The 19,431-nt window shown below is 41.6% G+C and overlaps 2 long non-coding RNA genes across 2 annotated transcripts; one reads left to right on the plus strand and one right to left on the minus strand.

Moving 5' to 3' along the window:
- Nucleotides 1-530: 530 nt before the first annotated feature.
- On the minus strand, nucleotides 531-18,126 carry LOC115006747 (uncharacterized). The gene is made up of 3 exons (XR_003832116.1): nucleotides 17,469-18,126; nucleotides 10,959-11,024; nucleotides 531-554 (listed from the first exon to the last, which is right to left on the minus strand). It is a non-coding gene; the product is annotated as an uncharacterized LOC115006747 (long non-coding RNA).
- On the plus strand, nucleotides 13,194-14,804 carry LOC115006740 (uncharacterized). Its single transcript, XR_003832115.1, has 3 exons — nucleotides 13,194-13,465; nucleotides 13,554-13,680; nucleotides 14,518-14,804. It is a non-coding gene; the product is annotated as an uncharacterized LOC115006740 (long non-coding RNA).
- Nucleotides 18,127-19,431: the final 1,305 nt, after the last annotated feature.

Genomic DNA, 19,431 nt, shown 5'->3' on the forward strand with positions numbered 1-19,431 from the left:
TTCCTCTGTTTCAGCACTCTGAGAACAGCAAAGGCTCATGGGAGATCATCCGCCAAACCGAGCCAAGTAAACGTTTGGACGTGATCCACGCTGCTCGCTGGGGGTGGGTTTAGAAACACAACACAGCTGCCATGTTGTTTGTGTTTTGTAGAGAAAGTGAAGAGCGTCCAGCCTACAGGCCGGGTCAGAGGTCAGCGGTCAAGATAACAGCGCTTTCCTTTCTCTTTCACAAACACGAGACAGATGGAGATTAATTTTTCATCTTCTCAGGAGCCGGGATATTTTCCAACTGCGCTCCATCGGCGTGACTGCAAATATAGCTGTTATTGCAGTTATTATTCTGTTATTACTGGACGCTCTGCGCGCAGAGAAAAATGTTCTTCTTTTATCCTGCAGGACTGTAAATCATTTCTCAGCAGAGCTAACGAGAGAGCGCTGGGAACTGAAGTCACAGCAGCAAACAGCACACGCGGATATTAGAAGAATCCATCACAGGCTGTGAGTCATGTGTCCACCACGCGGCGATTGTTCTTCGCCACTTTAACGTCTCTAATCTGCAAGAAAAACAGAAAGATGGAAACCTGATTGATGTTTCACATTTTGCAACTAATCATTCTCAGGTACCAACGTTCACAGGAAGTTCTGTCAGAATCCTTAGAAGGAAAAACAACGTAGCAAAACAAAAGGAGCCCGCGGAGAGAGGAGGAGACCGAATGTTTATCTGACATCTGGCCCGAAGACTTTATAAGGAGTCAGTTAGGAAAAACTTTTCAATTATTTTCCAAGAGGAGGAGAGAGAGAGAGAGAGGATACGAGCAGGACGACGGGGAGGTCACGCAGAGTTCTTTGCTCGCATAATTGCAACGGGATACAAAGTAACACAAACACAAACCTTGTTTCACACTTTGAGGCTCTGTGCTGCAGGGAAGCCCCCACAGAGGTAGAGAAATGCTGATTCAACTTATCATTTGGTAGTTTGTGTTGAACAGAGAGCTGTTTGTGTTGTTCAGTCTAACCTCATTCATATAAAAGTTTTTATTTAACCTCGGAACATTTTGAGTTGTGTTGACGTTAACGACGGCTCTGTTCAGACGCTGAGACACTCGAACACTGAAGCAGCTAAAAGGTTTTATTTCTTCACGCCTGTGACATGTCAAGTTGTCTGCAGGGAAAGAGACGCAGACCAGCTGGTTTAAATATAGCTCAGCGATGACGATGGTTCCCAACCGGTGTGTAATCATTGAGATGACATTATCTTTGTTTGACAGGAAGTCCCCCAAATAAATCCCCATAAAGTCTCTGGATAATAACTAAGTCACTGAGTCAACGAATAAGAATACTGCAAAACAAATGTCTTTTCATTCCCCGGCTTTTATGCTTATTTTCAATTTGTGCATAAAGTGGAAACAGCAGAAATGGGGGGGTCTCTTGTCTGAGGTGTTAGGTGATAGAAACAGATGAATGAATGATACACAATCTATCCAATGCTTCTCTGATAACATCGAGACGTCCGATGACAAAAGTCCTTCATCCTGTTCAAATATAGAGTTAGAACACTCGACGACACCCGTTTAACAGCAGCGTTGTCATGGGGACGACATTGATCGGACGCTCCTTCATTTGACAAGATGCTCGTTTGTTCAGCGGCTGGAACACGAAGCAGACGTCGATACTGATTTTCTGTTTAGAGCCTCGACACTTCCAGCTGATCGCACTGAAGATGTTTGAGTCACATCATGTTGTAGAATATTATTATTATATTATGTTGTGTCTACTTAACTCACTTTAAGTTGGACATCTGGAATATATAACAACAGTGTTTGACAGCAAACTAATCTGTAACTAATATTTAGATGTTCCTCCGTATTGTCTCATCAGAATTCATCTCAGATATTTCAGTCTGGACCAAAGCGGCGGACCAACACACCAACACCGTCCATAGAGCCACAAACAGAACTGATGTGAACAAACCTTAAATTAAAGAATGAATAACTTCATGTCGGCCTGGAGCAACCACAGTTACACCTGGACGACAGGTAGACAACGAGAGCTCGTCGCGTTTGGATGAATCACTCGGACTAAAACCTGCTGCGGGCTGGTAAAGGTCAAAGGTCAGCGTGTCAGCAGGCGGTGTCCGTCTCGTCTCCTGACCGCCGAACGACCCCCATCGACTGCAGAGAGACACCGACTGAGACGCCGCTGATTCGTCCTTGTTACTGCCCCGAGCCTCTCAGACAGCGTCTCCTTCTTCGTCGCCGCATCCGTCTCTGGGTGTGATCCCTGGCTGGTAACCATGGAGACAGTTGCCGGGGCCAGCCAGCAGCAGCGGCAGAGGAACTCAAACGTGAGGACTGTTGAAGGACAGCGGCTGCACAGAGGAGGGTGTGATGCATTGAGCGGGGGGGGGGGGGGTAATAATAAGTGTGTGGGTGGTGGAAGGAGGATGAGAGGGTGAGGATGAGGGGGGGGGGGTTCAGTAGGTGAAGACAGCCAGCTGTGTCCTCGGAGGCCAAAGGTGTGTGTGAAGTAAATGAGATAATCCACAGGGAGGTGTCACAGCGCTGCTGCTGAGCCTCTTTGTCTCTTTGTCTCTTTGTCTCTTTGTCTACAAACAAATGTCAAGTTTACATCATATGAGAAGATTCTTGAAGTGCAGCGTGAGAACAAACATTTGGCGAAGCTGCTTTTCAGCCTTTACGCTCCGAGCTGCAGGAATAACCTTCCAGAGAACATGAAGCTGAAGATATGGATTTATGTTTTGTTCTCAAATCCTTTTATTGATTTCACAGAAGTATAAACATTAAACAGTTCCATATACAAACAAGGCACAACATAAATACCAAGAACACAAAACATTATTGTTCAATAATTATGTATATATTTTGTTTTTTATCTATTTAGTTTGCTAGTTTTATTATTTGTACTTCTATTATTCTATTATCTTTATTATTATCTTTACTCTATTCTGTTGTATCATAATTGTAATACTTTTAACATCCTAAGTTTTGTCGATTGTTTGTAAAGCACTTTGAAGTTCATTTGATTTGTTCGAAAGTTTATAAATAAAGTTTTTATTTATTGATTGATAGATGATCAATAATTACAGTTGAGCGGCTTCAGGGTCGCTCCAACGATGCTACTACAATATAAAAACATTTTTAAAGTGTAATCTAACACATACAACATAAAATAGAGCAGAAGTTAAATATAGGAATAAAATATAATATAATGTAAAACATAATATTATGTAAAATATTATATTTTTTTTTACTGTGGTGGACTGGTAAAATTAATTAACAGTGATATAGAACTCCACTATAACTATAAAATCCCATGAATACACACACACACACACACACACACACACACACACACACACACGCACACACACACACACACACACACACACACACACACACACACACACACACACACACACACACGCACACACACACACACACACACACACACACACACACACACACACACACACACTTAAATTCATGTGAATGTACCAACATTCAGTTGATTTTTATTTGATCATTTTTAGAATTTGTTTCTCAGAAATGCCATCAGTTGTTTTCAGGGTACTACACGTGTCCTGGGACAGCTTTGATAAATATGTATGTATATAAAAAGGCTTAAAAGACAGATTTTGAAATGTCCCCTTGTCAGTGTCAGCGTCAGTATGTCACCACAGATGCAGTGACGAGCAGGAAGAGTCCACTAAGATAAATGTCTCTCTGACTCTGTAAGCAGCCGACGTAGAAGCGAGGTCTTAACATGATAAAGAATCTGTCTCTACGCTGATAGATGGCGGCGTCCTGAACGCTGGTGGAAGCTCGGGTTCAATGATGATCCGCTGTGTTTGAAGTCCTCAGGGAGCAGTGGCATGCTAATTTCTCTTCACTCTGCTCCAACAGCTCCAGTTCGACGCTCCGTGACGTTATCAGCGCAGACATCATCTGTCAATGTCAAAACTCTCAGTCATCTGTCCTGCATCCCAAAACTCACAGCCTTGACGGCATCCTGGTGGGCTCATGTTTAAGATGCGTGTTGTCTGCCTTTTGTCGGCTGCTCCTTCCAGACTTTCTCCACTTTCTTCTGTCGCCGTCTACATTTAGAGACAATAAGAGATGGAGAATGTTTTAATGACCAATGTGGCCCAAAGCTTTCAATCAGGGATGGAAGATGTTTGTGCTGCTCTGATGTCAGTGCCGTGGGTCTGTAGGGGCTTAGCTTGGAAATCCCCAAAGTCCCCAAACGCACCAAAGTACGGAGTGTGGACTGGTGCCAGTTCGCACTACAGGGGTGCCCTTGAGGCCCCAACACTGTATAGAAGTGTCTCACTGCATGAAACTAAGAAGGCTGAAATGCACTTTGTGTGCTGTGCATGTGTGTACACGGTGACAATACGTTGATTCAATTCAAATAAAAAAAACAACACACACTGTAGCGGCAAAACAAATGCGTTACAAAAGATACATAATATAAATACATACTAATATTAATTAATTGTAAATATACACATGTTGGTACACAGGTAGATGTTAAACACAGGAGAAGAGGAGGACGTTTTTCTTTTTATCTTCAGCCCACATGACGTTATGTTTACACCAAACCTAAATAGATTAAATAAAACGAGCTACAGTCATAAAACAAGTTATTTAAACATAAACCTCCTGTTGGCTGGTGTCGGGAGCAGCTCTGGGATCAGTTCTGAGCTGCAGCATGTGAGGAGCTTTTTTATTTCCTCAGTGACTGAATTTCTCGTCTGTGGGTTTTTGTTTTGTTTATCAGCACACACACACACACACACACACACACACACACACACACACACACACACACACACACACACACACACAGACACACACACACACACACACACACACACACACACACTCCTACATGTACTATTCAAACTGAACACTGCGTTCCCAATGCGACTGTAAGCTCCATGTGCTTGTGTGGGAGTCCATTTGTAAACGTCTATAAATAGACACGCGGTGGTTTCTGCTCCATTTCCAGTTTGGTGTTTTGCATAAAACCAGAACATTTATAGATATTTAATTATAAACAGTCATCTGACTTCATTCAGAGTCACAGCTACTGACACTCCAAAGCTTGTCTGGCATGTTCAGTTAGCAATAACTTACAATGTACATTTATTATAATACTTTTATGGTAATATAAAATGATGTGCATGACTTTTCGTGTAAACCGAAAAGCCTAAAACTCTTTATTGAAGTCAGTCACCGCTGAAAACTATGCTATGTGCTATAACAAAGCAACTTAACATGCTAATGTTAGCGTATTTAATGTCACACTGCACAGACAATGTTAATAAACAGAACAGTTTCCAACCAGAACTCAAAACATTCACATATATATTCATATATTTAAGATAAAGACATTTCCTGGCATATTTTAAGAATGAGTTATTAAGTGCTGCAGATGGTCTTTGCATGTCAAATAAAGTCTTATTGTTATTTTGCATTTGTATAATTTTCAGGATGTGTTTGAGATCCCAACATGGCCTCTCCCTGCAGCCATGCTCCAGACAACTTTCTCTTTATTAATAAACACGAGAGCGTCATGGTGGCTGTACACTTATATAATAATAACATATACGTCCTGTGGTAACTGTTCATTAATCTTTTGTACCTAAATGATGGAACTGGACGTTAGCTCAGACGTGTTCGCCAGCGTTTTATCCCGCAGAGATCTGCCAAATTACACATTATGATTTTAAGTAAGAGTTGGTTGTTTGCATCACATCACAGATTAAACATTCACAGTGGAAAACAGAGACAGCTCAGCTCCTGACTTATTAATGCAACATCTCTGTCTGCAGCAGACTGTTGTGTCAGAGGAGACGCTGAGGGGTTGAAGCAGCAGGGGCTGAGGTGTGACTCGTCACGGCTAAAGACACCTCAGGGATCAGGTGACCTACAGTGTTCGCTTCCTCTCCTGTCTCATCTCTCCCGGGTGGATTACAGTGTGTTACGGAGTGTATGAAAAAGGGGGCGTGGCTACCGAAGGGCGTGGCACACATGTGTTGTGACCTATAGTGTCATGTACACAAGGAGTTCCTCTGGACAGAAACCCCTCAAGGATGACGAGTAAACAATGTGATCCGATCTGATCCCGATAGGCGTTAGCATGTATTACTATACAGGTATTGTCTTGGAGGCCCCACCAGTTTAAAGAAAGAGACACCTTCCACAGTTAATTTAAGCTTCCCAAAGCTATCGGCTTTCCATGTTAAAGACAGCAACACTCCGAACTCAAGAGACGGAGATCCAAAAGTTACTTCCAGTGGTGGAAGAAGTACTCAGATCCTTTACTGAAGTACAAGTTAAATTAACTCAACTACAAGTAAAAGTCCTGCATTCAAAACATTACTAAAATAAAAATATGTAATAAGAATAACCAGCTGCATGTAGTTAAAGTACGTGCAGTGAGATGTTCCCTGTGAGGTTCAGTACATGTGATGCTTCTGGATTAATATTCCTGCTGCATTAATGTGTGTGTTGTGTGTTACTGCTGTACATGTTTAAGGTTGTTCTAATGTTCCCTCCTTTACATCCTGTTGGTAGTGTAATCTCCATCAATGCATCATATTCTATAAGATCATCATATGTTTGTAGCGTCTCTGTCCTGTGAGAACCACGTGTCTCTAAAAAGTCTACTTTTCATGAGCTCCTCACAAAAACAGCCTGTTTTCAGCTTTGTGACGATGCATTTTACAGCTGATCCAAGAGGCTTTTTAAACACTTTATTTATCTGGAGGAGGAGGAGAATCTTCTCAACACATAAAGGAACACTTCATCACACAGTGTATCACAAACACTCCACACATCTGGAGATACAGGCTTCACACTGGACAGGGAGGGGAACTGTGAAAAGTAACTAAAGCTGTCTAATGTAGTAAGACAAGTGGAATACATAGTAAAATATGTATCATTGAGATGTAGTGGAGTCAAAGTACAAAGTTGCATATAATGGAAATACTCAAGTAAAGTACAAGCACCTCTATTCTTTAGTAAAAGTCCTTCGTTCCATCATCGGGTATTTCCAGCTGCTGCAGGCAGGCACATGATTTTGTCGGGGAAGTCAAGGACAAACGTCTCTTTCATCGCAACTTAACTCAACTTAAAACTCATCTGAAAATGTCAAGATGAATCTATGTTTCCACGCCTGATGTGTTGCGACAGACAGGGGGGAGAAAAAAAGATGAAAGAGAGTTAAAAGCTCTTTAGTTCTGTAAATGAATCTTCCCATGAAGTAAAGAGAAGAACAGACAGCCAAAGAGACGCAGCTGGAGCAGCTTTCATATACTCGCATTCTTCTTCTTCATGGAAATCAGTGTAAAAAAAAAGCTGTTCTGTCCTGCTGAGTACTAAACTGATAATAATAAGATTCTCAGTTAGAGGCTTCAGTGCTTTCCTTTGTTGGGTATTTCTGCTGCTTGGGTAGTAAAATTATTCCTTTCTGACCTTTTGGATTGATCCACTACATTAATCTCTATGTATGATATTTGTCTTGAACATCACTTCGCCATAAACCAGTGTTCTTAAATGTTTGAGCCCGTTTACTATAACTATCTTGAGACTACGTAACTCTGAGCCATTGTAGTAGGCGTGGCCCACTGTTTTCAGGCATTAAATGTCAGTTTCCATTAATTTTAGGAGGCAAGTTTCACCATCTTTCTCTGACCTCTGACGCGTCCGGCTTGTGGCCTTCATCAGGGTCATCTTACAATAAAGTTGTTTTATATTAAGTATTGCTGGATTCTTTTTGACATTGTTTTGACATGCACCTTGGAATCGGGGGAAGTTGTGCTCGAATTCCCCGCTCTGCTCTTAACCTACAACAAGAATAAAGGGCCAGTCCACCAAATGACACACCAACTTATATCTGCAAACAGCATTGAGAAACAACATACTTTGTTCATTTAATTTGGAGGATTTGTGTGTGATGGTGACGTCGTCAGTCACTCCAGAATCTGAACAATTATCTCATAGATTCTCATAAAATGTGTCCAGACATTCATGGGGCCCGCAGGAGGAATCTTAGTGATCCTGAACAATCTGTTTACATGGTATCAGACATTAGATTTGATCGGCTGTAGCACGTGATTGTTTTTTCTCACCTTTATCGTGGATTACCTAATCATAACAACATGTGTGACGAGTGTGTGGCCTATACTGCGTCTTACTGTTTGCTGATCTTGAAGAAGGCCTGAGGGCTGAAACTTTTATAAACTTTTATAAATTATTCTCTACAATAAATTGGACTGGAATTATTGGTTTGGCTTATTTGTAGCTAATAGTTAAATGTGTATTCTATTGCTTCTGTATGTTGCACTTTTGTTTGGCTTATTTGAAGCTGTTCTGCACTTTAATGATTTCAGCTATTTGAAGCTCATGTACTTGTTAGATTCTTGCTGTTCAGAATTGTATCCTCATGATTGTTTGCACTTATTGTGTCGCTTTGGACAAAAGCGTCAGCTAAATGTGATGTAATGTACAGACTTCAGTATCTGTAGATTATTATGAATAACATATAAACATATAAATGAAACGCTGCTGTCGAGGTTTATCCGTATCATTTTAGAATACTTTGTGCATCTCATATAACTCAATGGGGTGACAGATGTGTAAGAGCATCAGCAATAATATACAAGCTATCCACATGGCTGGAAACAACTGAGACAAAGTGTGGAAATACAGAATGTTACTTTTATGTTTTGGGTGAAATGAACCAAATAATGAAGCTTAAAGTTGAGAAAACGTAGAAATCCCCAGATGGTAAAAAAAAAACCAAAGAAGCCACAAAGCGTTCGTTCTTCATGTTTCGTGACACGCAGACTGGCGACATCTGGGATCGTTTGTTCGCACTCATGTTTGTTTACAGTGGGTGAAAAATGGCTGTTGGTCTTTGATGCCTCGCCGCAGTGTGTTGATCAGTAGCGTACACACACATTAGCTTTGAATTATTTGATTATAGCAGCATTTATAAATCACAGCACCTCCCATGTTTAATGCACATTTGAACTACAGCGATGACTGATTCATTGCATGCATATGTTCATAAGCTGTGTAAACATCGAGCATACATCCGTATTTTGTCAGAGAAATATGACTTCAATGGAATTATTCTCATATCAACTTAAAAGAAATATCATTTTGTATCATATTTCGTTTCATAATCAAGTCTCTGTGCTGCCATATTGCATTTAGAGTTGTTTTATTACTTCATCCATATAAACCACAGCGATCTGTGTATTCTTCCTGCTTTGAAACACAACTTTTACCTGCATGGGGGAAATACAATCTAAAGCAATCAGCTCTGTTCTAATATGTTGTCCAACACTTCAGTCTCCAGAAGCTGCTGCTGTGGTTTCAAGTGCTGTTCAGTACTCATCAATAAATCATCTGCACTTTGATTGGCTGTATGATAGTAGACAAAGTTTCCTCCGTGTGTCTGTCTCATGACTTTGCGGTCGCTCAGGGTCACCGTCTCCCCTCCGCTGTCGGCTGCGTGCGGGTTATTCGATCTTGAGGTGTGACTTGCAGACGGAGGACGACTCGCCGCTGATTCATGAACACAAACAGTTTGGCTTCTCAGTATTTGTCTGCAGGACGTATTGGCTCACTGGTACGAACATTGTTCTCTCATATACTCAAATATAGTAGACAATAGTTATACACTTTTATTTAATGTCACTACCTGGCTACATGTCTTTACTACATCACTGCACAGCCTGTCACAGTGTATTCATGCACACACACCAGTCTACCAAAGAACTATTTTATCTTTTATTTTATAATGTATGATATTTTATAGATAATATATTGTATTCCTATGTTTTAACTTCTTTCACGCTTGTGTCTTACATCCTCATTTTTTACTTGTGTGGTTTTCTTTTTACGCCTGACAGCCGAGTCCGAGGGCACAATGTTTCCCAGGTTGTATGTCCGAATGTCCTTTTAGAGAACTGTATCTCAGAAACGCTTGGAATTCTTCTTCTTCAAATTTGGCACAAACATCCAGTTGGATTCGAGGATGAACTGATGAGAATGTGGTGGACAAAGCTCAAGGTTATTTTGTCCTCACGAGACGTTTTCTGATCATAATTCAAGAATTGATTTGCTCATTTTGACAATTTCGCACAAATGTCTAATAGGATAAAATTATGAGGTGATAACGTTTTGGAAAGACATGGATGTAAACTGCAACGTGAGTGGTTGGCGGAGGTATACAACTGCCAGGAGGTCAAGCTAGTTATATATTTTGTAGTAGCGTTGTTGGAGGAAGCCTGAAAACACAGACTTTCATTACCAACGACTGCTTCACTGTCATTATTGTACATATAACAAATAAAGAACTTTAATCTACTTCTGAAGTCTGAAAAAATATGTTTTTGGTATTAAAAAAAGACTTAACTTATTGTTCCATTAGCTAACTAGCTTGCTAACAGACAGCTAGCTTGGAGAGCTAACTTATTAGCTGCTCTTCTGCGAGAAAGACGGTTAAAATAATTAACTGTTGCGTCAAATAATTACAAATGATGGCGAGTGACGTTAAGGAACAGTTAAGAGGAGAAAATGCCTTAAATAATAGTGGAAAATACTCATTTGAGTGGAAGAGATAAACTATTTTAATATAACGGTAGCTCTATAAGGTCGTGATCGATACACTCATGTCCTGCAGAGAAGACACAATGCTTCAGTGTGAACAGTCTGCTGGTAATGACGTACTTAATCATTACTTCAGTACGCAGTACGTATGATATGAAGTATGCACTACGTTAGTTTGCTATTTCAAACACAGCTCGCGTCACCAGTTTGCTGTAACACTTTCAGGTGAGACCGCAGCTGTGACACCACTTCATGAATGTAGAGACAAGAAAGAGACAAGAGAAAGAACTGGTGATTAAACATGTCTACCTTTGATATCCTTTATGTGTCCTTCTTCTGTGGCTTCCCTTCATGTCCAGCTCTGTTCCATCATTACTGTACAGGAAAGACAACAACATAAGAACTAAGAGATGTTCCTGCTTGTGTTTGTTGTGGAATCCGACGTTCTGTGGGAGCTGCAGTCCAGTAAGTGTGGTGACTGTGAGTGTGTTGTATGTGCGAGCTTTGGTTGTGTGTTTATGTGTGTTTAGCAGGGGAATAACATTCCTCAGTATTATCCACAATGATGATAAGTGAAGTTCAGACAGTACACATGACCTCCAGCGAGCCGCCTGCCAGCGGTCGGTAATGAGCAGGGCGGAGGCTGCGAATGTTTCTGTCCTTTCAGGATAACAACAACAGAGGAGGAGGAGGAGGAGGAGGAGGAGGAGGAGGAGGAGGAGGAGGAGGAGGAGGAAGCGCGCGGGGACATCTCGGGCCAACATTTAATGGTATTCATCCAAAGAAGAATTGATTGTTCACTACAATCCTCCACGTTTGTCCACATGCTGAAGGAATACACATGGAGCCCTCACACGATACAGCCGTTTTAAATATTATTAAAGTATTTTTTTATGATCATCACAATTAAAGGAATACTTCACCCGCAGGATGAGCATTTATATATCTATGACTCACCCCGTAATCTTGAATTCTTGAAGAAACATAAACTATATGAAAACATCTGTTTATAAACTCACACAACTCGTGCAGATTATTATTATTATCCAGTCGTGTGCTCTCTACTTCCAAACATGTGCATCTTCTCTAGAAGCTGCCCAAGTGTTTTTAATAATTAATCTATATTTAGTTTTACTTTTATTAAACGCAGCCCTTATTTACTTCAACGCTTTTCTTCATGTGACATCTGTTGAGTATTTGATATATATAAATGGTCATTTTGTTTGTGAAGTATTCCTTTAACTGTTGCATTTCTGGCATTGTGTATATTTAGTTTTACTGATAATCTTTATTGTTTACATTTAGTTTTATCTGCACTCTTTCCCTCGGCGTTAATAAAATGTATCTTATCATCAGCACATGTCACCTGTTGCCAGAAAGTAACATAAGAAACCAAATCATACCACCAGGTGGTTTCAGACTGTAAAGTGTTGATTATATTTGATATTTTATTATATGTTTATTACATATACTTCCATTACTTTTTTTTCTAACACCATTTAATTTAAATGAGTGACATCAGCTATTTGTTTGTGTCAACAGCAGTGTTGTTAGTGCTGCACAAAGTAAACACACACACACTTTCCTGTTTATCTGCCCACTTGGGGTGTGTCGTCAGAATGATTCTCTGATTGGCTCAAACCTCGAGCGGCTGTGACCTCAGCAGGTTGCCGTGCAACAGCAGCAGTGACGAGCCAATAAAAACCCCGACTGTTAGGAGCTACATCTCAAAGCATCTGTAACTCCAACTGTGAGGTGAGAGGAGTTCACCAGAACACCACATGCTCTGTACCACCATCACCAACAAACCCCCCGCAGCCAATAGTTAGTTATTAATCACTAATGCAGCACGGACATGTTTATGTAAACAACAGTCGGCCATTGAATTATGTCTCTCATGTGCTGTTTGTCTCTGACAGAGTCAACATCGGCTCAACAGTCAGACTCAGTGTTACTGGAGGTGGAGGGTGTGTGGGGGTTCAGGGTGTGTGAGAGTACAATAAGAGCTTGTTGTCAGGATGTTGATGTTGCATAATAACTACTAGATCTCTCACTCGCTACTGAGCAGCTAAATGCTTTTTCATTTGCATGACTTCGCATTAGGATCTATGCAGACGTGACAAACTGCATTCCTTATATCATTCCTAGTTAATCATTACCACAACTTTAAAAGACTCACCAGGAGCCCTGCACCGCAGCGATACCAAGTTTGGATGCTACAGTGTCACGTTTTTTATTTTATTTTTTTCAATGGCTGAAGGTTTAGGTGTCAAACATGCGGCCCGGGGACCAAAACCGACCCGCCAGAGGGTCCAATCTGGCCCGCGGGATGACTTTGCAAAGTGTAAAGTATTTGTTTTGATCATAAAGTAAAATACTGTTCCAGATACCTGTGACAACATTTGTTTGTGCCTTTGTAGACACACTGTGATCTGTAAGTTGTAACACACATGTGTAAATGATAAACTGAAGCATAACATTGTTGAAATTGCAACTTTTATTCTTTCAGGTTGTTAAAAGATAGTTCATTACATTTGAACATTTTCAGAATGTTGTTGTTATTTACAGGTTATTATGCTGTGATGTTACTGGTCCGGCCCACTTGAGATCAAATTGTGCTGCATGTGGCCCCTGAACTAACTGTAGCATTGATGGGCTACTTTAGCTAGGTGTTCATACTCAATCAGTATGTACTTTAGGTCTTTATGCAACCACAACAGCAAAAACAAAAGTTCCTGCAGAAAGGCCAGCTCAGCCAAAGAGGTCAAAGGTCGCCGAGACTCGTGCACGGAAACAACATACAAAGTGCTCAACAGGTACGTCTGTTAAGCAGCAGGTAAACAAGCTGTAAACACAGTTCATGTTTTCCGACATCACGATGTGTCCTCGTCCTCGTCCCAGCAGGCAGCAGCTCCGCGGTGATTTCTGTGTCTGGTGGCAGCAGGTGAGGAGATTCTGCTCGGTAACCCGTCGTCATGGAAAAGACACCTGCGCTGCGATTGGTGGAGAGCTGCAGCCGGAGGTGTGTGTGGTATGTATCAGACTGATAAAACCACAGCGAGGCGGTAAACTGTGTTATGTAACAGCTCCGTGTGTTCGGGCTCATTGAGAAGCTGCTTCAGTAGTGTGTTGGACGGAACAATTAACAACAGTTCAGCCGACACAGCTGAACGTCTTCAGCTCAATGTGTTGCTGTTGTTTTGAGTGTATAGTATTTATATCTACTCTATTGTTAGTGTGTCTTCGGCCTCTGAACGTGATTTTACATTTTTCTGATGGAACAAGTTTTGTTTGTCGAAAACGTTAACGATAACAATGCTACTTTCTGTATTTTTTTGATGCGACCACTAAAGGGCACCAAATGTGGACATTTTATAATAATTACATATCATATCATACATATCAGGAGTCTCTCGGTCAGCTCTGCGTCTTTGTCCTGCTGATTTTAATCGACGAGATTCAATACGTGATCCGGAGGAAATGATTGTGATTTTGGCAGCCATTTTGTTTTGTACGTCTTTTTTCTTTCTTTTCTTTCTCTTCCCTATCTTTTTAAGGGGGCAGTATATTCTTGTCTGAACCTCGTCCCCCGACACCTTACCGATATTGGATTTCTTCTTCTTCATTTTTCGTGATTATTTCTGTTACTTTTCTTGTCGCCTTTAACGAGTGCAATAATATGACTGTCATGACAATATCACGTCCCCTCCACTTCCCACATGGTTGGACATGTTGTACGAACCACTTCTTTCCAAGTATAACTCAGGTATTTTTATTTTCTCCTTGCTCCTGTTGATACCCCTCACTTACTTCCACCTCCTCTCCTTTCTCTTCCTCCTCCTCCTCCTCCTCCTCCTCCTCTCTGCAGTGTCCTCCAGCGCTGACCAGGGGAACCTTTTATACAATTACTGCCAGTGGAGAGCCATCATTTCATTCTCTCTCCCTCTGTTTGTGGGTAGATGAGAATAAAAGGGGGTGCTGCACCTGGAGAATACATAATGGATCAGAGAGCGGAGGATAAAAATAGCCGAGGACAATGACGGAGGGAGACACATGACTCTGTCCTCCTCCAGCAGAGAGGCCTGTGGTTTACATTTGAACCTCATGTTTCTGAGGAGCGGATGGCGGTGGTGTTTTTTTCCCTCCCTTTGGAAGACATGACTTTGAACCCAGTGCTGGCTTCTTCGATAAGACGCCACGGCGCGCCAGATTAAAGTCAGATGTGCGGCGCAGTTGGCAGCTCTTCCTCTGTTTTTCAATTCAACCCCGATGAATAAGAGGTTTCAGTGTTTTATAACGAGCAGAGGATGTGGACTGAAGCGTTCTTCGAAAGCTGAGATCCTAACACACACACACACACACACACACACACACACACACACACACACACACACACACACACACACACACACACACACACACACACACACACACATAACTGCACACGTTCTCAAAGTATAACCGCTGATTCACGTTTGAAACTGAACAGTGGTGGAATGTAACTACGTATATTTACTATAGTACTGAACTTAAGTACAAATTCGAGCTACTTGTACTTTACTTGAGTATTTCCATTGTATGCTACTATAAACTTCTACTTCTCTACAATTAAGAGACACATATTATACATTTTACTCCACTTAACCCTAACCCTAACTTATGTTACTTTTCTGGTCACAGTTCCCCTCCCTGTCCAGTGTGAAGCCTGTACCTCCAGATGTGTCGAGTGTTTGTGATACACTGTGTGATGAAGTGTTCCTTTATGTGTTGAGAAGATTCTCCTCCTCCTCCAGATAAATAAAGTGTTTAAAAAGCCTCTTGGATCAGCTGTAAAATGCATCGTCACAAAGCTGAAAACAGGCTGTTTTTGTGAGGAGCTCATGAAAAGTAGACTTTTTAGAGACACGTGGTTCTCACAGGACAGAGACGCTACAAACATATGATGATCTTATAGAATATGATGCATTGATGGAGATTACACTACCAACAGGATGTAAAGGAGGGAACATTAGAACAACCTTAAACATGTACAGCAGTAACACACAACACACACATTAATGCAGCAGGAATATTAATCCAGAAGCATCACATGTACTGAACCTCACAGGGAACATCTCACTGCACGTACTTTAACTACATGCAGCTGATGGCTGTTGCAGATATACAGTACATGAACGTGGTTTATAGCATATTTCACAAACTATTCCTCTAATAGAAAATGTATGAAATGTGTAATATGCATATAACAGGAGTAAATCTGTCTGTAATAATTCTTAGACAAACAGACAATACAAAAGTACATAATCAATTATTTCTGACAAGTGTCTGAATTTGTTTTTTCAGTAGGATTTACAGCTAAACCTGATGATGAGGCTGGAAACAATGTTTTTAAAGATTATTCTTCGGGCTTTTCGCCTTTATTGATGGTACAGGGAAGAGAGAGGGCATGACATTCAAACCCGGGCCGCTGTGTTAAGAACTCTTCCAGTTAAGCTACTTGGGCGCCCCAGAACATTTTAACACATCGTCCAACCCTAATGCTTTGGCTTGATTTTGCCTCAACCCCTGGAACCAAGTTCCAACATTGGCTCTCATTTCTTTCTTTGTTTTACTATGCATTGTGCCTGCATCATTGAAATGAGCTGTCATCCAAGCTGTGTGGGTGATCTAGATTTAGCATTGGAAAGACACTATTGCTTAATATGGACTGGAGTCGAACTCGACTGGACCGGGTCTTGGACGTGACTTGGACTCGATTAAGTTGGTCTTGACTTCAGCCAACTCCTGTGAAACATATCTCTTTTCAGTGGGAGTCGTATTATATTTGACTAAACATTTATATATTCACAACAGCGTTACACAGAGTGCCTGTTACATTAAGAGAGTGTCGCGTTGTGTGTTCGGCTAATGAGTTTCTTTATGTTTATTTAAAGTGAGTCTGTTATAATTCATTAGCCTTTAATACGTTTTTAGGAGGCCCAATTTAAGGAGTTTCTGATGGCTCGAGTAACATGTTTCACTGCCAAAGAGGAAATAAATCACTGAGTGAAAATGATTCCAAAGCGTCTCCTCAGGAGTTGAGCAGCCAAGACCAGCCGAAGAATATCAGAATGAACTCAGAAAGATCAAAGTGAGTCTAAAAGCTAACGGCTAAAGCTCCTTTACAGATCTCACATGTGCCGGATTTATGCTTTAAAGGGCGTGTTCCATGTTTTACTCGGATGTATGAGGACTGTTTTCTATTTGGACTAAATCCAATTTATGCTTAATGAGCTGGACGACGGCTGTGGATACAGCGTAGGTTTTGATTTACATTACAGTCGGGCCAACGCATCTTTAGACGAAGGTATCGTATGGGATAAAGCCAGATTGCGCTTGTATTGTATTCCCCACGCTACACTTTGTTAACATTCTTAACTTGCGATGTTGTGTAGGACAAGACAGACTGACCATAATCACTGCAGCTGCAGCCGTGACGTGTACTGTAGTATCATTTTTAAAGAAGTGAATGTAGCCTGCGGTGAAGCTTTGGCAGTTTATTGCGTAACCTCTTAACACACTTTCTCCAATCTGTGTCCAGAGTTGGACACGTGCACAACTTCCTTATATTTCGTCTAAGACATCTAATAATGTGAACCGTCTCACCACAGCTCATAATCACCTTCTTTCAGACCGTCCCCCGTCACAGCTGGATATTGTTCTGTCTGACATCTCATTGTACTACCTGTAGGAACGTCTCTCTTTTGACTGATGTTTCATTTCACACCTGCATGATTTAAAAAGAAAGAAGCGAAACTGAAGACTGCCGTCCTGACTAACCTGCAGTCTCGCAGCTCTGATGTGTTGTCCTCATTAGCCTGCCCTGGGATTAGCACACATTCATCGCCAAAGGACTGGAGACTGAAGAGCGTCCCAGCGATGAAGGAAAAGAATCTCACGTTCTGCCTGCCAGCAACCAGAACTATCAGTCGCTGCACAAATCAGATTTTTCCTTTTTCCCTTTTTTCTTTAATAAATCTCTGCAGACCAAACAAAGTCCAAGAATTACACTTGGCACATCCAAGATGGGCTGGAAAGGCTTCAGCCGTAAACCGTAAGCTTTCAGTCAATGTGACAGACCTCCCAACTCATCCAAGTCTCAGTGCCTCCCTCCCCCTGCTTCTCCCCACTCTTAAGGAACGGTTAACTCCTGGGTTTTGAGTTTTTGTGTGTGTTAGAGCTCAAAGCATTCATCTCTCTGGCACGAAACAAAAACAGGACTGAGCTGTGTAACCGGAGAAAAGAGAGTCGCGGTCATTGAAGCTTCTCCGCGAGGCCAAAATGAGAAACAAATGCCTTTCTGTTAGCCGTCGCTGCTGGCTCGCCTCCCGGACTCCTGATCCTCTGGAGGCTGGCGTCTGTTCACTTCGACAACAAAAATAAACCTGCATCAGCATAAAGAAAAGACGAATACTCTTCCGTTCACAAGGTATCACATTACGCGTTAACTCTGCCTTATCAGGTGGGACCCATCTCATCGCCTTCAGGTGCTGCCAAGACGAAGTAGGGAACAGTTTTAAAATAGAAAGCAGGACGCCTCGCTGTCTGTCGATGACCTTTGGTAAAGCAAAAGTAAACGACAACTATGACAGCATGTGTTACAGTTTTAACCACCAAATAAGAACTGAAGAATAATGTGTTTAATACATTTTAATTAACAACCTGCATGCATCTGCAGAACCCCAGTGTAACCTCCTGATTACACCAGTAAGCCCCAAAAATGCGCTTTCCCTGTTTGCACCAATAAGCAGCATTCTGCATTCAATTATGTCGTCTCTGCCAATAATGTGAGCTAGCGTAACTGGTGTTGGACCCGAGATTAATTTCCGAGGAGTTATTATAATTCATCCTGAGGGGACCATTAATGTCTAAACCAAATTTCCTGGCGACCAATCAAGTAGTTGTTGAGGTATTTGAGCAAAGAATGTCAACCTCATGGTGGCACCAGAGGAAAAGTCAGGCGATCAGCAAATTCAGAAGAATTCCTGCTGTGGGGAACATAAACGTATGACCCAAATGTTATGGCAGTGCACACAAAATACAATGTTGAGACTGGTGATGGACCGGCAGACCAACTGACCACCAGCCCTGGAGCCATTTTAAACAAGACTAAAACTTTGCATCTGTAACCGGATGAATAAGAACATTTGACCGCGGCCAAAGTACACACTGGTTTTATATTTACGAGGCCAGGCTGCTATCGGCGGTGGAGTCTCGGCCCTCACTGACATAAGAGCTAATCAGGGCTGACAATCAGAGGGCTTATTACGATGTTGGCAGAATGAGGAGTAAAGCTGATTTGAGAGGCTACAGGTACCGTCTGCTGGATCTCAAAGGGTCAGAGGTCACCGTGTAATGCTGCCATGAGAGGCGTGTGACTGATTACAACATGCACATGAGGATTTGAAGAATGCTCTAACCTTTCCCTTCGTCAGCCCGATGAAATAAACAAGAAATCTTTATTGCCGACGTGTTGAAGGGATGTGTGGGACAGGAAATCCAAACAATAAACCTTTGAAGGAAAAGGAAGTGTGCTCAGAGTCATGAGGAGACGACAGTTCGTGCAACTCTTTCTGCTTTCAGTTTTTCCTGGCTTCGTTTTATCCCTGGGCGACTGAATGATAGATAAGAGACTTTAGTGAGCCATGTGGGTGTGTTCTTTTCATGCCTGGCGTGCCTCTCTGGCAGCAACATCACAGCTCAATGTTCTCATTTCATTGGAAACCAGCAGAGGGGAGGAGTC

The sequence above is a fragment of the Cottoperca gobio genome, chromosome 1 (genome assembly GCF_900634415.1).
Source record: "Cottoperca gobio chromosome 1, fCotGob3.1, whole genome shotgun sequence".
NCBI classification, from domain to species: domain Eukaryota; kingdom Metazoa; phylum Chordata; class Actinopteri; order Perciformes; family Bovichtidae; genus Cottoperca; species Cottoperca gobio.